Consider the following 22,716-nt stretch of genomic DNA (forward strand, 5'->3'; position numbering starts at 1 on the left):
ATATCTTGTAATCTGACCCTGTCCCTAATCACCCCTGCCTTCCCAAACCTATTATCTCTGAAATCAGCAATTCTCACATTATAGTCATCATTTCCTACCATTGAAGTTCCCTTACTCTTGTATTTCTAATCCCCAAAATTATTTTGTCTTACAGAAATATTCAATGTGTTTTTTCTCCTCTCCCATTTCTCCCTTATTTGTCTCCGTACCCAATCTACTTTCTATGATCTAACACCTCCTACGCATGTGAACACGATTCTAAGTAGCTACGGATATTTGCAGAAGTAAAGGCATCCCAAGTTCAGGTTATTTGTTTAAGCTACATGTTCCTCTGACACTCATACACTTTGAAAAATAACTCACTTGTTTTGAAATAGAATTATCTGGAATCAAATTATCTGAAACAGGGTCTCTACCATTAAACATGCAATCATATTGTAATAGCTACTGTCCTGAAACAAAACAAAATAACAAACTTACTTGACTCCATGCTTTCTCTAGGCTCAATAAATCTACTCACCGTTGCTATAAAACTTCATGGAAGAGTCATGTATTTTCACAGTCTCTGCTTTTTTATTTTTTTTCTATTCCCTATTCTCTAGTTGATCATTATGCTTTCTGCCACATTTATCCACAGAAACCATATTCACAAGTCACCAATGGTCTTTTTCTCATAAGATCCAATAGTTAATTTCCATCTTCATTAGATAGGACTATCAATCACTTCAAACATATCTGATCAATTCTTCTTTTTAAAAAATTCATTTATATTTTGAGATAGCTCACTCTCCTGGGAATCCTCCAACTTGTGTTAAAACTGAATCTCTTTCAACTTCTCTTTGTCTCCACCTGCAAATGTTGCTGTGCCCTTAGGATCAGTCTTCAGCCCTTTCCTCCATCTGTCCTCAATCCAAGTACATGCTGTTGACAATCACGTTTATACATCTTGCCTGACTTCACCTTTGATTTTTCAACTCATATGACTAATAGCCTATTGGGTAGCTCCTCTTGCATGAATAATAGTCATAAAAAGCCAAACATGTCCAAAAGAGTCTTTTCTTTTTCTTCCCAAATCCATTCTTCTCTGTCTGTTTGGCCAGCTGCTTCAGCCAAAAAGTACCAGGAGTCATTCTCGAATCTGCTCTTCTTCATTGGTCATGTTTAATCCATCCTCAAGTCCTGCTTTCTCTACCATCAAAATATATACATCTTTCAGCTAGATCTCAGTCCTCATAGACCATCCTGAGCAAAGTCAGCACCATCTTCTCCCTGAACCAAACCAAAAACCTTGTGAAACCAAAAACCTTGGGAAATCCAGTGAACTGGATTCACTCCTTCCATCTTGTCTATCACTTTTTTTTATGTCTTGCTCAGACTTCTCTCTGGCTAACAACTAGCATGATATTTTTAAAACATGAGACAGACTGTGTTATCATTAAACTCTCCATTGATTTCAACACCCACTTACAACACAAACTCACCCTTTGGCAGAGTATATCTGAAATCTTATCATCTGGCCAGCCAGCCTCTGCTCTCTTCCAGTTGATTATTCACTACTATACTATATAGTATTTTCAGCTGCAGCAGCCTCCTTTTCTTCTCTTCCCAGGGGCTATTTTAATTATTGTTCTCTCTGGATGTGAAGCTCTTCCCTGTCATCTTTCCATGGCTGCCTCTTTACTTCATTCAGAACTACTTTTTATGGAAGTCTTTTTGACCACCTAATTGAAGCTGTCCATCCTCATTCCTTCCCAGCTCTCAGTCAAATATCCATTTTTATCTGAGTACCACTTATCATTGGAGAAGGAAATGGCAACCCACTCCAGTATTCTTGCCTGGAGAATCCTGTGGACAGAGGAGCCTGGTAGGCTGCTGTTCATAGGGTTGCACAGAGTCAGACACAACTGAAGGGACTTAGCATGCATGCATGCACTGGAGAAGGAAATGGCAACCTACTACAGTGTTCTTGCCTGGAGAATCCCAGGGACACAGGAGCCTGGTGGGCTGCGTCTATGTGGTCACACAGAGTCAGACACGACTGAAGTGACTTAGCAGCAGCAGCAGCAGCGCTTATCAATACATAAAAGTAATCAAGTAATGACTTATTTTCAGTTTCCCCTGCTAGAATGTAAGTATCTTGGGAGAAAGTTCATCACTTTATTCCCAGCTCTTAGAATAATGTCCTACAGATAATAGGTGCTCAGTTTTTTAATTGTCATTGCAATCTGTAGCTAAACATGGACTAAAATACACATGTATGACTTTCAGTTCTGGGAACTTTCTAAACTAAGGTGTCCTTGTAAGTGGAAGGAAGGAAGAAAGGACAGAGGTGGGGAGGAAGTGAAGGAGGGAAGGAAAGAGGAAGAGGGGAAATAATTGACTATCTTGGCCAATTTTCAGTATCTTCCTCTTCCTGATTCCAAGACAGCTTAGTTAGGAGAAAGTAATCCACAATCCTGAGTTGGTTTTCCTTTTCTCATTTGATTCATTGATACTGCAGTATCAGTTAGTAATTTTCCATAAAAGACTGGGTTTTTATGAAGATTTCATAAATTTAAGTATTTGTCACTTTGGTATACAGTTTGGATTTTCTCTTTGACCCTGAACTAAATGATTTTAAATGGATCCCTAAATGTTTAATTAATGATTATGCACAATTGCAGTCATCTCACATGCTAGCAAAGTAATGCTCAAAATTCTCCAAGCAAGGCTTCAGCAATACATGAATTGGAAACTTCCAGATGTTCAAGCTGGTTTTAGGAAAGGCAGAGGAACCAGAGATCAAATTGCCAATATCTGCTGGATCATCAAAAAAGCAAGAGAGTTCCAGAAAAACATCTATTTCTGCTTTATTGACTATGCCAAAGCCTTTGACTGTGTGGATCACAATAAACTGTGGAAAATTCTGAAAGAGATGGGAATACCAGACCATCTGACCTGTCTCTTGAGAAACCTGTATGCAGGTCAGGAAGCAACAGTTAGAACTGGACATGGAACAACAGACTGGTTCCAAATAGGAAAAGGAGTACGTCAAGGCTGTCTATTGTCACCCTGCTTATTTAACTTCTATGCAGAGTACATCATGAGAAACGCTGGGCTGGAAGAAACACAAGCTGGAATCAAGATTGCCGGGAGAAATATCAATAACCTCAGATATGCGGATGACACCACCCTTATGGCAGAAAGTGAAGAAGAACTAAAGAGCCTCTTGATGAAAGTGAAAGAGGAGAGTGAAAATGTTGGCTTAAAGCTCAACTTTCAGAAAACTAAGATCATGGCATCTGGCCCTGTTGTAGCCACGCATTTTGGGAAACAAACTCACTCAGAAGGACAATGCAGGTAGTGGAGTGCAGTTTATTACACCGGCGGGCCCAAGGCAGAGTCTTCTCTTAGCCAAGGACCCCGACCAGCATTTGTGAAAATCTTTTATACCCCATGTGTACGTGTCCGAACTCACCACCCCAAATTCCTTGAGACTTACATAAACAAAGGAAGGGTATATACAATCACAATAATCTCATCATTTATGTGTTATATGTTCAAACAGTTAAACAATTGGCCAATAATCAATAAGCCCGAGGTTACATTCTGATAGGTACAGAAAAATTTATGGCCTGTCCAGAGACAGGGGTGAATAGTGCATGTTTTCTCTTAGGAAATGAGTAACCTGGATATGATCTTCAAGGTTCCCCTGTCCGGCGGGGGTCTTATTCTTTTATTGTCATTTCCATAGGCACTAAGCACAGAGTTTAGAGTCCATTAGAGAGGTAGCCAAGCATGATCAGCATAAACAGGCCTAAGATGGAGTCTACATCCTGTGAATTCCCTCTTCAGCCTCATCACTTCATGGGAAATAGATGGGGAAACAGTGGAAACAGTGTCAAACTTTATTTTTTTGGGCTCCAAAATCACTGCTGATGGTGATTGCAGCCATGAAATTAAAAGACGCTTACTCCTTGGAAGGAAGGTTATGGCCAACCTAGATGGCATATTTAAAAGCAGAGACGTTACTTTGCCAACAAAAGTCCGTCTAGTCAAGGCTATGTATGGTTTTTCCAGTGGTCATGTATGGATGTGAGAGTTGGACGGTGAAGAAAGCTGAGCACCAAAGAATTGATACTTTTGAACTGTGGTATTGGAGAAGACTCTTGAGAGTCCCTTGGACTGCAAGGAGATCCAATCAATCCATCCTCAAAGAGATCAATCCTGGGTGTTCATTGGAAGGTCTGATGTTGAAGCTGAAACTCCAATACTTTGGCCACCTCATGTGAAGGGTTGACTCATTGGAAAAGACCCTAATGCTGGGTAGGATTGGGGGCAGGAGGAGAAGGGGACGACAGAGGATGAGATGGTTGGATGGCATCACCGACTCGATGGACATGGGTTTGGGTAGACTCCGGGAGTTGGTGATGGACAGGGAGGCCTGGCGTGCTGCAATTCATGGGGTCACAAAGAGTTGGACACGACTGTGCAACTGAACTGAACTGAATGATTATGAATAGGACTGAAATGCAGAAGCTCCCTCTGGTGGTTTGATTTGTAGGTATACAACAGTAATAGTCCAGAATAGAGCTTCTCACAATGGACCAAGTGAAGAAATGTTGTTCTGCTTCTCCCCAGCCTCCTCTTCCTCGTCTCCTCTTCCTTCTTCTTCCCTTTTAATTTTAAATGTAAAAGGAGTTTGGGTGGCAACTTTATGATAATAGCTACAAAAATCCGTATGGAGAAGCAACTTCTGGAAAATTAAAGAAGACACAGAGAATGCAACCACGCAACGACAGACTTTCTGTGACTCCAAGTAAATACTTTTAAAAGGGGCTTGTTTTCTCTGTGCTAACTATAGAGTAAACATATCTCTAGCATTTGCAAAGTGGAGACTGTAGGTGTTTCACCCTTCTTCAACTTTAATGCTATTTTATTTGGCTTTTCCTGGGAACTGTGCACCTTGTACAAATGTAGAACTCTTATAGATAACATATTTAAGGGCAGTTCTTTGTAGAACCTTGAGAATTTATAACTTGCTATAAATATTCCTTGTTGCAATACTAGAATATACTGGTATCTTAAAAGTGATATTATAGTTATAACTTTTATATCTTTTCCATAGCTGGCTTCTGGAATTATTTGTACCTTGAACTTCTAAGTAAAATGTGTATTATTCAGGTGATGTTGTTTCCATAGTTTTAAGGTGTGATGGTCCATAATCATGTGTTTTTTTTATTTCCATTAATACAAATTTAGCAAAAGCTCTTATAATAATATGCTATCACCATGCAGTAATTATAATCATCATGAAGTTAGTTTTTTCCACCAAATGTAACTTTGGCTGGGAAAATATCCAGCTAACAAATGGAAATTATAAGTAAAGTACAATGTGTTTTATAACTCAGGTTCAACTTCTCTGAAATTTACTTCTGACTGTATTATTAATATTGTTTAATGTTGTTTAAAGATTTATTAATATTCATCCAGCATAATTTTATACTTTCATTTAAGTATGTATTGCATTATTTTGAAAAATAGAATCATGATTTGAATAGAACTATCTGATTTAAAGGTTGAATTCATAAATTATATTGTGATGTATGGGAATACTATGATATGTATCTATAAGATGAGAAGATGTATGCACCTCTTCAGGCAAAATACAATCAAATAGGAAGGGAATAAATATATTTGATAATTTAAAGAAAAATTAAACAGGCATTCTTATTATGTTTTAGACTTCCCTGGTAGCTCAGACAATAAAGAATCTGCTTGCAACGTATGAGATCTGGGTTCAATCCCTGGGTTGGGAAGATTCCTTGTAGAAGGGAATGGCTACCCTCTCCAGTATTCCTGCCTGGAGATCTCCATGGACAGAGGAGCCTGGCAGGCTACAGTCTGTTGGGTCACAATGAGTAGGACATGACTGAGCATCTAATATGTATTATGTTTTAACCTCTACATATCTGCTTTCTCTTTTTTATTAATTGCATGTAATTGCAGTCATTTAATTTCATGTATCCCAAAGAAAGGCAATGCCAAAGAATGTTCAAACTACCATACAATTGCACTCACCTCACACGCTAGCAAAGTAATGCTCAAAATTTTCCAAGCCAGGCTTCAACAGTATGTGAACCCAGAACTTCCAGATGTTCCAGCTGGATTTAGAAAAGGCAGAGGAACCAGAGATCAAATTGCCATTATCCGTTGGATCATTGAAAAAGCAAGAGAGTTCCAGAAAAGCATTTACTTCTGCTTTATAGCCTTTGACTGTGTGGATCATAAGAAACTGTGGAAAATTCTTCAAGATATGGGAATACCAGACCACCTTACCTGCCTCCTGAGAAATATGTATGCAAGTCAAGAAGCAACAGTTAGAATTGGACATGAAACAATGGACTGGTTCCAAATTGGGAAAGGAGTATATCAAGGCTGTATACTGTGACCCTGTTTATTTAATTTATGAAGTGAATTCACTCAGTCGTGTCCAACTCTTTGCGACCCCAAGGACTGTAGCCTACCAGGCTCCTCAGTCCATGGAATTTTTCAGGCAAGAGTACTGGAGTGGGTTGCCATTTCCTTCTCTAGGGGATCTTCCTGACCCAGGGATCAAATCCAGGTATTCTGTATTGCAGACAGACGCTATACCATCTGAGCCACCAGGGAAGCCCAAAATTTTGAATGGCTTGCCTCAAATTTTCCAGGCTAGAATACTGGAGTGAGTTGCCAGGGGATCTTCCCAACCCAGGGATCAAACCCACATCTTTTGCATCTCCTGCATTGGCAGGCAGATTCTTTACCACTGTGCCACCTATAAATGCAAAGTGCATCATGCGAAACACTGGACTGGATGAATCACAAGCTGGAATCAAGATTGCCAGGAGAAATATCAGTAATTTCAGATATGCAGATGACACCACCCTTATGGCAGAAAATGAAGAGGTATTAAAGAGCCTCTTGATGAAAGTGAAAGAGGAGAGTGCAAAAGCTGGCTTAAGACTCAGCATTCAAAAAATGAAGATCATGGCATCAGCCCCATTACTTCATGACAAATAGATGGGGAAACAATGGAAACAGTGACAGACTTTATTTTCTTGGGCTCCAAAATCACTGCAGATGGTAACATCTTGCTCCTTGGAAGAAAAGCTATGACCAAACTAGACAGCATGTTAAAATACAGAGACATTATTTTGCCAATAAAGGTCCATCTCGTCAAAGCTATGGTTTTTCCAGTAGTCATGTATGGATGTGAGAGTTGGACCATAAAGAAAGTTGAGTGCTGAAGAATTGATGCTTTTGAACTGTGGTGTTGGAGAAGACTCTTGAGAGTCCCTTGGACAGCAAGGAGATCAAACCAATCAATCTTAAAGGAAATCAATCCTGAATATTCGTTAGAAGGACTGATGCTGAAGCTGAAGCTCCAATACTTTGGCCACCTGATGCGAAGAACTGACCCATTGGAAAAACCCTGATACTGGGCAGGAGGAGAAGGGGCTGAGAGAGGATGAGATAGTTGGATGGCATCACTGACTCAATAGACATGAGTTTGAGTAAACTCTGGGAATTGGTGATGGACAGGGAGGCCTGGCATGCTGCAGTCCATGAGGTCGCAAAGAGTCAGACACAACTGAGCAACTGAACTGAACTGAACTGAATTACATGTATCAAAGCAGAATTAAACTGCAATAAAATATTTATGATGTTAACAGTAGTTAATAAAATCATGAAAAGATATGTTATTTAATGAATTTGTCATTGTATTAGTCAGGGTCCTCCAGAGAAACAGAACTTATATATAAGATGAATATGCTAGGAAGGTATTTGTTTTGAGGAACTAATTGGCTCCTGTGATTATGGAAGCCAAGAAGTTCCACAGTTTACTCTCTGCAAGCTGGAGACTCAAAACACTGGTGGTATGATTCAGTCTGAGTCCAAAGGCCTGAGAACGAGGGGAACCCGCAGTGTGAATCACAGTCTGAGAGCAGGAGGAGATAAGATCACTTGTCCCAGTTCAAGCAGTGAGGCTGGGGTGTGCTGGGGGAGGGGAGAGTTCCTCCTTCCTTTCCTATTCAGACCCTCAGGAATTGGATGATGCGTTTCCTTGTTAAGGGAATGCAATCTACTTTACTGAGTCCACTGATTTAAATGCTGATCTGATCTGTAAATACCTTCAGGGTCATAGCCAGAAACAATGTTGACACATAAAATTAACCATCACAGGCATTCAGCATGCAGTTATAAGATCATCCATGATTAACACCAGTGTTTGTCAATTGCTTCCCAGGTGAAAAGCGCTGAAGAAAGTGACATTAAATGTTTGGTAACTTACAAAAAGTATTTACAATACCAAAAACACTTTCATATGTAGTTTTAAAAATAAATGTGGATTAGAAAGTTTTTGATGTGAAACATGGGTTTCAGGGGCAACTACAGATCAATATGAACAGAAAAGCATTTTTATATTGCAAACAAATGTAATTTTTTAAGAAAATATTCAGGATTCAGGACTCATAAATCCGAGAACATATACTATATGTGAAGTGTGACAGTTATAAGAAAATCTGCTTTTCTAACTATTGACCAGGTATTTGATCAGACCAGATTATTTCATTGTGATAGTTTGTAGATCAGGAAGTTACTGACTATTCTTTTTACGACATTATCTGGACTTCTGTGGAAGAGAGGAAAATCTTACATTACTGTCTCATAAAAGTGGAATTTAGGGATTGTGTATCATGGGAAGACTCCTTTTCATAAATCAGTTATTCTGGTTTTCCTCCTAAACCTGGGTAAGAAGTCAAGTTGCCTAATATCCTTGTAGTTCCTCCTTCTCCCTACCTCTGTTCATTCCTAGCAATCTTAAAGGGAAGTAACTTTAAGTTTCCTCTCACCCACTTCCACATACATAGGAAAAATGGGATCCTCTTATCTATTCATATATCGAGATCATTTTCAAACAAAATTATTTTACTTCTGTAGGATGGTTAAGAACTAGATTTTACATAATGTGACTCCTGCACAATAGGTATAAAGATAAACAGTAAGCCTGCCAATGATAAAGAAGAGGCCATTGTTTCTGTAATCAACACTCTTCCACTGACTAGATTCAGTCTTAGCAAGTTATTGTCCTGCGTTGAGCTTCAATTTTCTCATCTGCTGGTTAAGGTTCGATATCTTCTATGGGCTTCCCAGCTCTATTAGCCTAAAGTCCTTGTTCCTCAGTTCCTCCTTCCCTCCTGTTCTTCCTTCCTTGCTTTCTCCTTTCATCTCCTTCCTTCCTTCTCCCTGACCTTTAGCCCTTCCTTCTCCTCTTCTTCCTTTCCAGTTCCTCTTCTTTCTCTTCTCTTTTTTGTTGGGGATGGGCAGGTAGCTATTATCTGAGTTCTTTTTCTCCTGCCTTTGAAAGATTTTCTTTCTGACCATCTTTATGTTCTATATACATTTTATAATTTTGTCCATCTTCATGGCTTTATTGGCTCTATGCAGGGAATTCTAATCATTAACTTTCTCTTTATCTCTAGTATACTATTTAGTCCCAAAGAAAGGCAATGCCAAAGAATGCTCAAACTGCCGCACAATTGCACTCATCTCACACGCTAGTAAAGTAATGCTCAAAATTCTCCAAGCCAGGCTTCAGCAATACATGAACCGTGAACTTCCAGATGTTCAAGCTGGTTTTAGGAAAGGCAGAGGAACCAGAGATCAAATTGCCAACATTCGCTGGATCATCGAAAAAGCAAGAGAGTTCCAGAAAAACATCTATTTCTGCTTTATTGACTATGCCAAAGCCTTTGACTGTGTGGATCACAATAAACTGTGGAAAATTCTGAAAGAGATGGGAATACCAGACCATCTGACCTGTCTCTTGAGAAACCTGTATGCAGGTCAGGAAGCAACAGTTAGAACTGGACATGGAACAACAGACTGGTTCCAAATAGGAAAAGGAGTACGTCAAGGCTGTATATTGTCACCCTGCTTATTTAACTTATATGCAGAGTACATCATGAGAAACGCTGGGCTGGAAGAAACACAAGCTGGAATCAAGATTGCCGGGAGAAATATCAATAACCTCAGATATGCGGATGATACCACCATTATGATGGAAAACGGAACTAAAGAGCCTCTTGATGAAAGTGAAAGAGGAGAGTGAAAAAGTTGGCTTAAAGCTCAACGTTCAGAAAACTAAGATCATGGCATCTGATCCCATCACTTCATGGGAAATAGATGGGGAAACAGTGTCAGATTTTATTTTGGGGGCTCCAGAATCACTGCTGATGGTGATTGCAGCCATGAAATTAAAAGACGCTTACTCCTTGGAAGGAAAGTTATGACCAACCTAGATAGCATATTTAAAAGCAGAGACATTACTTTGCCAACAAAGGTCCATCTAGTCAAGGCTATGGTTTTTCCAGTGGTCATGTATGGATGTGAGAGTTGGACAGTGAAGAAAGCTGAGCGCCGAAGAATTGATGCTTTTGAACTGTGGTGGTGAAGAAGACTCTTGAGAGTCCCTTGGACTGCAAGGAGATCCAGCCAGTCCGTCCTAAGGGAGATCAGTCCTGGGTGTTCATTGGAAAGACTGATGTTGAAGCTGAAACTCCAATACTTTGGCCACCTTATGCGAATAGTTGACTCATTGGAAAAGACCCTGATGCTGGGAAGGATTAGGGGCAGGAGGAGAATGGGACGACAGAGGGTGAGATGGCTGGATGGCATCACCGACTCAATGGACATGGGTTTGGGTAGACTCCAGGAGTTGGTGATGGACAGGGAGGCCTGGCATGCGGCGATTCATGGGGTCGCAAAGAGTCGGACATGACTGAGCGACTGAACTGAACTGATACTATTTAAAACCACCTTTTAGAATTATCCCAAATCAAAGTTCTAAATTAGAATTCACCTCCTGCTCTAGAGAACAATTAACTTATTCCACCATCTAGTTTCCACATATTGGTTATTGGATCTTCATTCACCCTTGTTGCCAGATTTAAAGTGGCTAACAGCTTTATTTCTCCTTCTTTTAAAAAATCTTTTATAGTGAATCAACCAGTAGCCAAATCCCATTCATTCTTCTCAAAAAAGAGTTTTCCCTTTCTCCTCTTCTCAGGTTTCATGGGCTTCTATTAAGTTGACTCTAATATTTTCTTGCCTTACCTATGGGAAAGATCTTCTTGTCTGCCAAATCTTTCTAAGATGAGGCTCTGATAATGCTGTCCCTTTGCTTGCTAATTGTGAATTCATTATGATAGTCAGCAAAATGAAATCCAAACTTCATGAACTTTGCATTAAGTCCCCCTCTCAACTCCTTGCGATCTGGAAAAAAATATTTTCTCAGTTCTTCCTCACTGGAATAAAGCAAAAATCATGGATCTCATTCCTGTCTTGAAAAGTTAGCTTCATCCTGATTTGTGGTAGCAGATTTTACCCTTAACACCAGCCACTACTTTGGGAAACTATTTCTGAGAATCATAGGGAACTGGGCAAGGAAAAATTAATAAAGTCACATTTGTTGTTAAAACTGGAAAAAATTGCCAATACTACGTTTCCTTTGAATAGTTTAAAAGTAGCTTTTAATTTAATGGAGCACAATGCATTTGGCCCAAATCCACTCTGTTTCTCATTTTTATCTGTTGTTATTATTGTTGTTGTTGTTGTTTTCAAGCATGCTTGCAGAGTTACACATTATGTAATTTCTTTTAGTCAGTTCTCATTTAACACCAACCATCTTAGATGTGGCTTGAAGAAAAATATTTGGTTACCTGTTGGCTACCCAGTGATGTAGAATCCACCTTTGCATGACCCTCTGAAACAGATTGCTTAATAAATACTCAAAGTATCTCCATGTTCATTGCTTTTCAATTTAAAGTATGCTAAGCATTTTTACTTTTTAATTTTATTATTATTAAAAAATATTTTTAAAGATCATTGCAGAATGAATGGAGGCTTTACTGATGGAAGTCAAATGAAAATGAACAATTTGTTTCTTACAAAGCTTTTTGAGTTTATTAGTTAAAAGCTTTGATGATTTGAATAGGACAGTGAACAGAAGGAGGCTGTAAAGAGAAGTTTACACTTTGGTATGTAATGCCATGATTGCAGTGAGAATGGAGGAAGTCAGCTAAGTGACAAGGAGTTGTTGAAGCAAATACTTGAGCAGAGTGGGAGAAGTGATATGGGTTAGAGGCAACTAAAACAGTCATTTCAAGGTGAGATAGGAATTTGAAAATCTGTGGGAAACCAGAGATGAAACTCAAAGTAGGAGTATATAATAAGCATTAGGGGCAAAAACATTTTTTTTTCCAAGACAGTTCAGACTGATTGCAGAGGAGAACGGTAGAGACCAGTGGGGAAAATGAGGAGGAAATTGCAGTATAAGTCAAAGTTGAAAAATTGTCAAAGTAAGTGTGAGCAATTTTTTTTCAAAAGCAAGAAGGTGCTAGTATTAAAATGGTCTACCCTAGTCGGCTTACGCAGGGGAGCTAAGGTGACAGGCTAATGTGCTAGTAACAGATGGTTTTCCATTCCCTTTCAGTAAAGTGTGGAGTGCAGCTCCCTGATAGCAAATCAACACATATAACGGCTCTGAAATTTATTTATATGTATTGGAATCTGCTTTATACGCTTGTGCCTTTGAAGTGTTGTGTTAGTCGCTCAGTTGTGTCCAACTCTTTGCAACCCCCATGGGCTGTAGCCTCCGGGCTCCTCTGTTCATGGGATTTTCCAGGCAAGAACACTGGAGTGGATTGCCATTTCCTTCTCCAGGGGATCTTCCCGACCCAGGGATTGAACCCACGTCTCTTGTGTCTTCTGCATTGCAGGCAGATTCTTTACCTGCTGAGCCACTGGGGAAGACTTTGGATGCAATTAAAAATGACTTACAGATCTCTGACTTGTATGTTTTCTTTTATACTTGTAAAAAATTGCAAAGATGGTAATGGGAATAAAAATCTTCTGAGGCTGATAGTTTCGTGTCTCCATCTACCTTCCTAGGAAATATGTTCAATAGCAGTTATGGCCTTAGGTCCAACATGAAAGGGACAGGGCAAGATAAAATTTTCCTTAACTGAAAACTGCAAAGTGGTTTAATTTTCTTAAGTTTCAAGAATGAGAAAACTGTGATTTGTAGAAGTTTCATAACTTGTCTAGAGCTCTGTGGCTTATCATATGGGATCATGATTGCAATCTGTTTCCCTTTTACTCTTTTCTTTTATGTCAAAATCTCTGTAGTGCCACCAAATGATGTCACTCTTGATATTTCCACCATCAGCTTATACCGTTTCCCTTGGTTCTTGTTACTAGGAGTTGTTGACAGTGAAGATACTCTCTGCCTTTTCAATGAATATTTTAGCACCTTGTTAATATATTTACACTCCACTATCATTGTTTTTCAGCTTCAGTGATGGAAGATTCACTCTGAGCTTTTTAATACCTTGACCTTACACATCCTTAACTTCTCGCTTTCAGTAATTTGTTAAGTCCTGTTGAATTTTTTCAAAATAAACCTTATTTCTTTTAGTGGGATATAGTTGGTTTACAATGTTTTGTTAGTTTCTGCTGTACAATGAAGTGAATCATTATTTGTACACATATATCCCCTTCCTCTTGGATCTCCCTCCCCTCGGCCACATCCTACCCCTCTAGGTGACCACATAGCACTTAGCTGAGTTCCCTGTGCTATATAGCAGCTTCCCACTAGCTATCTATTTTACACATGGTAGTGAATATATGTCAATCCTAATCTCCCAATTTATTCCCTCCTTCCCAGCCCCCTGCCGTGTCCACCCATCCATTCTTTTACATCTGTGTCTCTATTCCTGCTCTGTAATTAGGTTCATCTGTACCAATTTTTTTTTCTATTTTTTTTTAGAGCAATTTTAGGCTTACACCAAAACGGAATACAAGATAAAAAGATATCCCACGTAGCCCCTGCCCCCACACAAGCAGAACCTCTTCCATTGTTAGCATTCTCTACCAGAGTGATAAATTTGCTACAACTGATGAACCTACATCGACATATCACTGTCTCCCCAAATCTATAGTTTTGAGTTCACTCTTGGTGTTCTACATTTTATGGGTTTGGACAAATACACGGTGACATGTGGGCTTCCCTGGTGGCTCAGACGGTAAAGAATTTGCCTGCAGTGTAGGAGACCTGAGTTCGATTCCTGGGTTGGGAAGATCCCCTGGAGGAGGGCATGGCAACCCACTCCAGTATTCTTGCCTGGAGGATCCCCATGGACAGAGGAGCCTGGCGGGCTACAGTCCATGGGATCTCAAAGAGTCGGATACAACTGAACTACTAAGCGCACACACATAGTGACATGTATCTCCCATTACAGTATCATACAGAGTGATTTTCACTGCCTTATAAATCCTCTGTGTTTCTCCATTCACCACCTGCCCCCATTCCTGCCCCCTGCAGATCCCCACTTCTGGCAACCACTGATGTTTTTACTGACTCCATAGTTTTGCCTTTTCTGCTGCTGCTGCTGCTGCTAAGTCACTTCGGTCATGTCCGACTCTGTGTGACCCCATAGACGGCAGCCCACCCGGCTCCCCCGTCCCTGGGATTCTCCAGGCAAGAATACTGGAGTGGGTTGCCATTTCCTTCTCCAATGCATGAAAGTGAAAAGTGAAAGTGAAGTCGCTCAGTCGTGTCCGACTCCTAGCGACCCCATGGACTGCAGCCTACCAGGCTCCTCTGTCCATGGGATTTTCCTAGAATGCCATATAATTGGAATCTTACAGTATATAGCATTTTCAATATAACTTCTTTCACTCAATAATGGGCATTTAAGTTTTCTCTATGTCTTCACAGTTTGATAGCTCTTTTTTTTTTTTCGCACTGGATAATGTTCTGTTGTCTGGTTGGACCACAGTTTATTTATCCATTTGCCTACAGAAGGGCAACTTGGTTGCTTCCAAATTTTGGCAATCTCAATAAAGCTTCTATAAACACCTGTGTGCAGGATTTTGTGTGGGTATAAGTTTTTAATGTAAATACCAAGGAGTGTGATTTCTGGGTCATATGATAAAAGTGTTTTTTTTTTTTTTTTTTGTAAGAAGCTGCTAAACTATTTTCCAAACTGGGCTGTACCCTTCTACTTCCCCAACAGCAAAGAATGAGAGTTTCTGTTGCTCCACGTCCCCGCTCTCATTTGGTGTTGTCAGTGTTCTGGATTTAACCCTGTTGATTTTTCTTCTCTTCTGTCTGTATATGATTCATGAATCCTTCTCATTATGGATACTGTCACTACTGTAGTTCAGAATAAAATTAACTTTCCTTCGAACTTTCAGTTCAGTTCAGTTGCTCAGTCATGTCTGACTCTTTGCAACCCCATGGATTGCAGCATACCAGGCTTCCCTGTCCATCACCAATTCCCGGAGCTTACTCAAACTCATATCCGTCGAGTAGGTGATGCCATCCAATCCCCTTATCCTCTGTTGTCCCCTTCTCCTCCTGCCTTCGATCTTTCCCAGCATCAGGGTCTTTTCCAATGAATTTTTTCCACATCAGGTGGTCAGAGTATTGGAGTTTCAGCTTCAGCATCAGTCCTTCCAATGAATATTCGGGACCGATTTCCTTTAGGATAGAACTTAAGGATCTTTCAAACTTTAGAATCTATTAACAGGTCACTCGCCTTTAATAGGTCTCTCTCTCTAGTCCAAGTGTCAGATTCATTGCTAAGTATCAGCTCTGGCGTTTTATTTTTCCATTCAATAGCTATCATAGATTTTGTTTAATAAATGAAACTTAGCTTGTCATTTTAAACCTCCAAGATCTGACTCCAACCTACCCTTCAGACTAAATTTCCTTTTACTACAATCCTTCATATTTTCTCCTTTTTAGGCAAACCAAATTTTTATCCATTTTTGATGTTAGCCTGATGTTTCCTTGCACTTATCTCTATCAAGATTTTCCTTGCGCCTCCCACCATTTTTCTTTGTTCGGAAACATTCTATATCTAGTTATTAATATCTCCAAGCTACAATCTGCCCCTCCTGTCTACTTCTTGTATCTGTTGCTTCTTTTCAGCACTTCTGCTGCTGACCTTGGGTCCCAGCCTTTCTCTAGTGTTCTACGGGAGGACCTTGGTCTCCATACCTGCAAACTGCTGTTATAAAGATTTTTCTTGTGTAGATCATTAAGCTACCTTTTCCTACCTTGAAACTTTTGCCTGATTTCCATTTGCTAAAGTAAGATGTTTAGCTTGATATCCAAGACATATTATGGCATCTTGAAGAACTGAGATGTCATTGAGCTATAACTTTATATTATTTTCAGGTATACACATATGACTTGATATTAGTATATATTATGAAATTATGGCCACAATAAGTCTGATTCACATTCATCACCACATATATGGCATTTGTATGTCTTCCCTCGTTTCTAAAGTCTTACCCTACATTTTTATCTCTTACCTCGTCTTTTAGGTGTCACCTTTGTTCTCTGAAACGTGTTGTTATACACCTCTTTGCTTTTCTACTCTCTTCTGGAGCTTTCCCACTTTGTCCACCTGACCAATTTCTAGTTTTATCTTTTAATCTGTTATTTAGACATGACCTACTGAATCTCTTCCCTAAACACCCCAGAGTTATTCTGTTCATTTTCTACATGTTACAGTTTTATTTCATTTTCTTTTTTATTGAAGTATAATTGACTCACAATGTCATATTAGTTTCAGGTGTACAATATAGTGGTTTCAATATTTTTATAGACTACACACCATGAGAAGTTAATATTATTGACTATATTTCGTGTGCTCTCCATCACAGTCATGTAGTAACAGTTTGTACCTCAGAATCCCCTTCATCTAATCTGCCCATCATCCCCAACTGCCTCCCCTGTGGCAACCACCCGTTTGTTCTCTATATGTCAGTCTGTTCCTATACTGTTATATTTGTTTGTTTTGTTTTTTATATGTCAGTATAAGTGAAAGCACAGTATTTATTTCTTTCTGTCTTATTTTACTTAGTATAATACCCTCCAGATCCATTCATGTTGCTGCAAATGGCAAGATTTCATTCTTTTTTAAAATGGCTAGGTAATAGTCCATTGTATATACAGTTGTTGTACATCTAGTTCTTGAACAACACAGATTTGAATGTATATGTGGATTTTATCCATACATGTGAGGGCTTTTTTTTTTTTTTGATAAATATGTCCTTCAGCACCACAATATCCACAATTGGTTGAATCCATGAATGTGGATATACAGAGTGGACTTTAAAGTTACATGTGGATTTTTGACTGTATGGTTTGGTGCCCCTAACGCCCATATTTTCGAAGGGTCACCTCTATATTCTGTATCTTCTTTATCCTTTCATCTGTTGATAGATACTTATTTAGGTTGCTTTCATGTCTTGGCTATTGTAAATATTTGAGTATTTAGTTATTTTAATGCTTCTAATTCATGAACACAGAATAGTTTTCGTTTATTTGTGTTGTCTTCAATTTCTTTCACTAGTGTCTTATAGTTTTCAGAATGCAAGTCATTCATCATTTTGGTTAAATTTATTCCTAGGTGTTTTATTCTTTTTGATGTCATTGCAAATGGGATTGTTTTCTTGATTTCTCTTTCTGATAGTTCACTATAAATGTATAGAATTTCTGTATATTTATTTTGTATCATGTGACATTACTGAATTCATTTATTTTGATAGCTTTTGGGTAGAATCTTTAGAGTTCGCTATGTATAATATCATGTCACCTGCAAATAGTGAGAGTTTTACTTCTCTTCCAATTTGATGACTTTTTATTTATTTATTTTTGTTGTTGTCTGATTGCCGTCACTAGGACTTCCAAAAAGCTTTCAGATTTTCACTGGTGTGTATGATGTTAGCTGTGTGTTTATCATAAGTGGGTTTTATTATGTTGAGGTATGTTTCCTCTATAGTTGGTAAAGAATCTGCCTGCAACGTGGGAGGCCCAGGTTTGATCCCTGAGTCAGGAAGATACCGTAGAGAAGGGAATGGCAACCCACTCCAGTATTCTTACCTGGAGAATTCCATGGCCGAAGGAACCTGGTGGGTTCCAGAGTTGGACACATCTGAGACTGACTAACTATGCTTAACTAAATGTTTCCTCTATACCAACATTATTGAGAGTCTTTGTCATGAATGGATGTTGAATTTTGTCAAATGCTTTTCCTGTATCTATTGAGATGATCATGTGATTTTTACCCTTCCTTTGTTAATCTGGTGTATCACGTTAATTGGTTTGTGGATACTGAATCATCCTGCATCGGTGCTGTGCTTAGTCATTCAGTCACGTCTGACTCTTAGTGACCCCGTGGACTATAGCTTGCCAGGCTCCTCTGTCCATGGCATTCTCCAGGCAAGAATACTGGAGTAAGTAGCCATTCCCTTCTCCAGGGTATCTTCCCAACCCTGGGGTTGAACCCAGGTCTCCTTCATTGCAGATGGATTCTTTACCTTCTGAGTCACCAGGGGAGCCCTGCATCCTTTCAGTAAATCCCACTTGATCATGATCTATGATCTTCTTGTAGTGTTGAATGAAGTCTGTTAATATTTTTTGAGGATTTTTGCCTCTATGTTTATCAGGGATATTGGCCTGTAATTTTATTTTTTTGTAATATCTCTGTCTGGTTTTGATATCAGGATATTTCTGGTCTTGTAGAATGATATTGAATGTGTTCCTTTCTCTTCAGTTTTTCAGAATAATTTGAGAAGAATAGGTATTAACTTTTCTTTAAATGTTTTGTAGAATTCCCCTGTGAAGCTATATGTTCTGAACTTTGGTGGAAAGTTTTTAATTGGTGATTTAATTTAATTACTATTAATGGTTCTGTACAGATTTTTTGTTTCTTCCTGATTCAGTCTTGGAAGATTATATGTATCTAGGAATTTATCCATTTCTTGTACATGTCCAAATTTTGGCTTATAATTGTTGTATTCTCTTATGATTGTATGTATTTCTATGATATCAGTTGTACTTTCTTCATTTCTAGTTTTATGTATTTGGGCTATCTCCTTTTTTAATGAGTCTGGTTAAGGATTTATCAATTTTATATAGATTTAAAAAAACCCAGCTCTTAGTTTCATTGATCTTTTCTTTTTGTTCTCTTCCTCATTTATTTCTACCCTGATCTTTATTATTTCCTTCCTTCTATTAACTTTAGACTTTGTTTTTTCTTCTTTTTCTAGGATTTTTGAGTGTCATGTTAGATTGCTTATTTGAGATTTCCCTTATTTCCTGAGATAGGCCTGTCACACTATTGTCTCACTATAGTCCTAATCCCTCTTAGGACTGCTTTTGCCACATCCTATAGATTTTGGAAAGTTGAGTCTTTGTTTTTATTAGTCTCAAGAAATTTTTAGATTTCTCTATTTACCTTTTTATTTTTTGTTGTTTATAGCATATTATTCAGTCTCTATGTGTTTGTGTTTTTTCAAGTTTGTTTTTTTTTTTCCTGTAATTGTTTTCTTGTTTCATATCTTTGTGGTCAGAGAAGGTGCTTGATATGATTTCAATTTTCTTTAATTTATTGAGATTTTGTGGCCTAGCATGTGATATATCCTGAGGAGTAGTCCATGTGACCTTGAAAAGAATATGTATTCTGCTGTTTGGGGATGGAATGTTCTATGGGTATCTATTAAGTACATTTAGTCTAATGTGTCACTTAAGGCCAATTTTTGCCTACTGATTTTCTGTCCTGGTGGTATGTCCATTGCTGTGGGTAGCGTATTAGAATTCCCCTACTGTTGTATTACTGTCAATTTCTCCCCTGTATGTTTTTTAATATTTTCCTTATGTATTTAGGCATACATACGTTAGGTTATTAAGTGTTTGATAATTCTTTTTGGATTGACACTTTTAGCATTATGTGATATTTTATTTTGTCTTTCATTATAGACTTTGTTTTCAAGTCTATTTTGGCTGATATGAGTATTGCTTTTTTTGTTTCCATTTACATGGAATACCTTTTCCACCTCTCATTTTTGTCTGTGCGTGTCTTTAGCATCTTCTAAGCAGTATATGGATGGATCTTGTTACTTTTACTCATTTAAACACCTGTGTCCTTTGATTAGGGCACTTTGGCATTTTGTTCATTATTTTCTGGATGTATTTGTAGTTCTTCCTTTTAATTTTCTTCTTTCAGTCACTTTTCGTGTGGTTTGATGATTTTCTTTAGTGATATGTTTGGGTTCCTTTTTCTATTTTGTGTGTTTATCTTCAATATCACAATAATCTAAGTCTATGCCCCAACCAGTAATGCTGAAGAAGCTGAAGTTGAACAGTTCTATAAAGACCTACAAGACCTTCTAGAACTAACATCCAAAAAAGATGTCCTTCTCATTTTAGGGGACTGGAATGCAAAAGTAGGAAGTCAAGAAACACCTGGAGTGACAGGCAAATTTGGCCTTGGAGTACAGAATGAAGCAGGGCAAAGGCTAATAGAGTTTTGCCAAGAGAACGTACTGGTCATAGCAAACACCCTCTTCCAACAACCCAAGAGAAGACTGTATACATGGACATCGCCAGATGGTCAATACCAAAATCAGATTGATTATATTCTTTGTAGCCAAAGGTGGAGAAGCTCTATACAGTCAGCAAAAACAAGACTGGGAGCAGACTGTGGCTCAGATCATGAACTCCTTATTTCCAAATTCAGACTTAAATTGAAGAAAATTGGGAAAACCACTAGACCATCAGGTTTGATCTAAATCAAATCCCTTATGACTATACAGTGGAAGTGACAAATAGATTCAATGGATTAGATCTGATTGACAGAGTGCCTGAAGAACTATGGACGGAGGTTTGTGACATTGTACAGGAAGCAGGGATCAAGACCATCCCCAAGAAAAAGAAATGCCAAAAAACAAAATGGCTGTCTGAGGAGGCCTTACAAATAGCTATGAAAAGAAGAGAAGTGAAAAGCAAAGGAGAAAAGGAAAGTTATATCCATTTGAATGCAGAGTTCCAAAGAATAGCAAGGAGAGAAAAGAAAGCCTTCCTCAGTGATCAGTGCAAAGAGATAGAGGAAAACAATAAAATGGGAAAGACTAGAGATCTCTTCAAGAAAATTAGAGATACCAAGGGAACATTTCATGCAAAGATGGGCAGAATAAAGGACAGAAATGGTATGGACCTAACAGAAGCAGAAGATATAAAGAAGAGGTGGCAAGAGTACACAGAAGAGCTATACAAAAAAGGTCTTCATGACCCAAATAATCACGATAGTATGATCACTCACCTAGAGCCAGACATCCTGGAATCTGAAGTCAAGTGGGCCTTAGGAAGCATCACTACGAACAAAGCTAGTGGAGGTGATGGAATTCCAGTTGAGCTCTTTCAAATCCTAAACGATGATGCTGTGAAAGTGCTGCACTCAATACGCCAGCAAATTTGGAAAACTCAGCAGTAGCCACAGGACTGGAAAAGGTCAGTTTTCATTCTAATCCCAAAGAAAGGCAATGCCAAAGAATGCTCAAATTACCACACAATTGCACTCATCTCACACGCTAGCAAAGTAATGCTCAAAATTCTCCAAGCCAGGCTTCAGCGATATGAGAACCATGAACCTCCACATGTTCAAGCTGGTTTTTAAAAAGGCAGAGGAACCTGAGATCAAATTGCCAACATATGTTGGATCATTGAAAAAGCAAGAGAGTTCCAGAAAAAACATCTATTTCTGCTTTATTGACTATGCCAAAGCTTTTGACTGTCTGGATCACAACAAACTGGAAAATTCTTCAAGAGATGGGAATAATAGACAACCTGACCTACCTCTTGAGAAATCTGTATGCAGGTCAGGAAGCAACAGTTAGGACTGGACATGAAACAACAGACTGGTTCCAGATAGGAAAAGGAGTATGTCAAGTCTGTATATTGTCACCCTGCTTATTTAACTTATATGCAGAGTACATCATGTGAAACGCTGGGCTGGATGAATCACAAGCTGGAATCAAGATTGCTGGGAGAAATATCAATAACCTCAGATATGCAGATGACATCACCCTTATGGCAGAAAGTGAAGAAGAACTAAATAGCCTCTTGATGAAAGTGAAAGAGGAGAGTGAAAGAGTTGGCTTAAAACTCAACATTCAGAAAACTAAGATCATGGCATCTGGTCCCATCACTTCATGGGAAATAGATGGGGAAACAGTGGAAACAGTGAAACAGTGAGAGACTATTTTGGGGGGCTCCAAAATCACTGCAGATGGTGATTGCAGCCATGAAATTAAAAGACGCTTCCTCCTTGGAAGGAAAGTTATGACAAGCCTAGACAACATATTAAAAAGCAGAGACATTACTTTGCAAACAAAGGTCTGTCTAGTCAAAGCTATTTTTTTCCTGTAGTCATGTTTGGATGTGAGAGTTGAACAATAAAGAAAGCTGAGCACTGAAGAACTGATGCTTTTGAACAGTGGTGTTGGAGAAGACTCTTGAGAGTCCCTTGGACTGCAAGGAGATCCAACCAGTCCATTCTAAAGGAAATCAGTCCTGAGTATTCATTGCAAGGACTGATGCTGAAGCTGAAACTCCAATACTTTTGGCCACCTGATGTGAAGAAGTGACTCATTTGAAAAGACCCTGATGCTGGGAAAGATTGAAGGTGGAAGGAGAAGGGGACGACAGAGGATGAGATGGTTGGATGGCATCACTGACTCAATGGACATGAGTTTGAGTAAACTCCTGGAGTTGGTGATGGACAGGGAGGCCCAGCGTGCTGCAGTCCATGGGGTCACGAAGAGTCGGACATT

At 38.9% G+C, this 22,716-nt stretch overlaps 1 protein-coding gene across 3 annotated transcripts in view; it reads left to right on the forward strand.

The window, feature by feature from the left end:
* Positions 1-22,716, forward strand: part of GPC5 (glypican 5) — a 1,454,838-nt gene that overhangs the window by 301,633 nt on the left and 1,130,489 nt on the right. The gene's annotated exons all lie outside the window — the stretch shown is intronic.

The sequence above is a fragment of the Giraffa tippelskirchi genome, chromosome 12 (assembly GCF_054371585.1).
Source record: "Giraffa tippelskirchi isolate mGirTip1 chromosome 12, T2T-mGirTip1v1.2.pri, whole genome shotgun sequence".
In the NCBI taxonomy this organism is placed as follows: Eukaryota; Metazoa; Chordata; class Mammalia; order Artiodactyla; family Giraffidae; genus Giraffa; species Giraffa tippelskirchi.